Source organism: Triticum aestivum, chromosome 3D (genome assembly GCF_018294505.1).
Source record: "Triticum aestivum cultivar Chinese Spring chromosome 3D, IWGSC CS RefSeq v2.1, whole genome shotgun sequence".
NCBI classification, from domain to species: Eukaryota; Viridiplantae; Streptophyta; class Magnoliopsida; order Poales; family Poaceae; genus Triticum; species Triticum aestivum.
In genome coordinates this window covers 365,351,280-365,354,105 of record NC_057802.1, presented here as the reverse complement: position 1 = coordinate 365,354,105, position 2,826 = coordinate 365,351,280, and positions in this window count along the sequence as shown.

Below are 2,826 nucleotides of genomic sequence, written 5' to 3'. Positions count from 1 at the left end.
ATCGAACCATCACAAAGCACCTCTTCCCATGGCAAGAAAAATCAATCTAGTTGGCCTAACTAAACCAAAGATTCGAAGAAGAAATACGAGGCTATAAGTAATCATGCATATAAGAGATGAAAATAAACTCAAATAACATTCATGGATAAAAATATAGATCTGATCATAAACTCAAAGTTCATCAGATCCCAACAAACACACCACAAAAAGAGTTACATCAAATAGATCTCCAAGGGACCATTGTATTGAGAATCAAGAGAGAGAGGAAGCCATCTAGCTACTGACTACAGACCCGTAGGTCTACAATGAACTACTCACGCATCATCAAAGAGGCACCAATGAGGATGATGAACCCCTCCGTGATGGTGTCTAGATTGGATCTGGTGGTTCTAGACACTACAAAAAAAGACACATCTGTGACATTTTGGGCCGAACGAAATTTTTTTTGTCATACTTATGACAATAATTGTGACAAAACACGGTATCATCATAGATGTGGTGGGGTCCTACTTCTATGACAAAAAATCATGACAGAAAATGGGCTTTTTGTCCTGGGCGGGCCGGAGACGCAGCTGCATGACATTCTTTGGGCCGTCCATGGCGGAAAAAACCATGGTAGAAGCGAGGGCAAGGAAAATATCGGGGTGTTCCCGGTTACGGTGGGTGGTCGGGGCCGAGCGATGCGCGTTTCTCTCGTAGACGCACGCGCATGGGTGCGAGGTGTTGGGCTCTAACTGAACCCGAGCAAGGTGTTGGGCTCTAACTGAACCCGAGCGATTGCACTGCAGGCTACGCCTTACCAAACCCGGACGATCGATCGATGGCTGTTAACTGAATCCGATCGAGCGATTCCTTCGCTACTGCTGCTAACTGAAGCCGATCGATGCTGCCTCTGGATGAACAGTGAGCGTTGCTGGGGGGTTTGGATGAACAGTTCCCGGTGGGGGTGGATGAACAGGACCCTGTGGTGTTGCCTCTGGATGAACAGTGAGCGTTGCTGGGGGGTTTGGATGAACAGTTCCCGGTGGGGTGGATGAACAGGACCCCGTGGTGTTGCCTCTGGATGAACAGGACCCCGATCGATCGAGCCGGTTGGGGCTGGATGAACAGGACCCCGTGGAGGGGTGGATGAACAGGACCACCCCATGGAGGGCAGGATGAACAGTAGACGGTGGAGGGCTGGATGAACAGTAGCCCGTGGAGGGGTGGTTGAACTGGAGCCCGTGGAGAGGGCTGGTTGAACAGTAGCCGGTGGAGTAGCGCGCGGTGGAGGCTGGATGAATAGGAGCCCGTGGATGAACAGTCGCAGGTGGAGGCTGGAGGAGGTCGACGGTGGATGAATAGTAGCCCGTGGAGGCTGGAGGGGGTCGACTGTGGAGATGAACAGTATCCCGTGGAGTCCCGTTTTGACGTACGCCACACCCCTCCCGATGAACAGGACCCCCGTTTCGACCGTAGAGCTCCAACACAAGTCCGTTTCCTCCGTTTTGCGGTACGCCAGACCCCTCCCGATCAACAGGACCCCCGTTTTGACCGTAGGAGGTCCGTTTCCTCCGTTCTGCGGTACGCCAGACCCCTCCCGATGAACAGGGTCCCGTTTCGAACGTGGTCGGTTGAACACAAGGCCGTTTCCTCCATTCTGCGGTATGCCAGGCCTCGTTTCCATCGGCTGTTCCATCCAAGCCCTCCCGATGAACACGACGACGCATTCCGTTCCGAGCCAGCCGGTTGGCTCCCCATGAACACGACGACGCAGTTTCTCCGTTCTGACCCATCCATGTACACGACCCCTGGCCGTACGTATGCGCGAGTAGGCGTTCGAGACCCTGCCTGTATGTACGTACGTGGCCGTATTTTCTTTCTTGCACACTTGCCGCTGTACGTACGTGTACATGCTACGTGCGCGCCTCAACTACGACACATGCGCGCCTCTACATAGACCAGTATGTACGTACACGTTCGCGACCAGAATGACAACGCTACGTACGCTTCGACCAGGTGGGTCCCGACTGTCAGGCACTTCCTTGCGTGCGAAGATGTAGCTGGTGGGTCCCAGTAGTCAGGGGGGCGAATCGTTTTTTTTCTGGACGCACTTCCTTGCATGCGAAGATGTAGCTGGTGGGTCCCAGCAGTCAGGGGGGAACTTTTTTCCGCGCAATACGGTGGCCCGTCCGGTGGGTCCCCGCTGTTAGGTGGAGGAATAATTATTTTTCGCATAATAAGGAGGCACTTCCTTGCTGCGGCCGTGGACCCAACTGTCAGCCTCTCCATGTACAGTACTCTTCTGATGGAAGTTGGTCGTTGACCACATTGACCACGCCGCACCGAGAGCACCAAGGTGGTGGACGACGGCAAGGCCTAGGAAGGGGACGACGCGGAGCCAGGGAAGACACAGCAGTGGATGCCCACGCGGAGAGGAGTACGAGGGTTCACTGGTTCGGTTGCGGTGTGAGGCTGCCATCGTCGTAGAATAACAGGTGGTGTGGGTGAGTAGAGGGATGGCCTGGCCAGCAGTGGGAGTAGTAGGGGGCGGTGAGGCCTCCGCGGCATCGCAGCCGGCCACGGGAGGTAGGAGCATGAGGCTCGACCGGCGCTAGTTTGGGCGGCTGGAGCAAGAAGACCAAAGGTTGAAGAAGCACTACGGCGATTGGATGGACATCGTACGGTCAATGGAGCTAGAATCGTGCATATTGACTAAGTTGGCAAAGCCCTCCGTCCCCGTCAACTTAGTAGGCCCACAAGTCAGCCTCCCACTATACTGGGTCCCAGCTAGCAGGGGGAGTATTCATTTTTTTTGTGCGTAATAAGGAGGCACTTCCGGTGGAT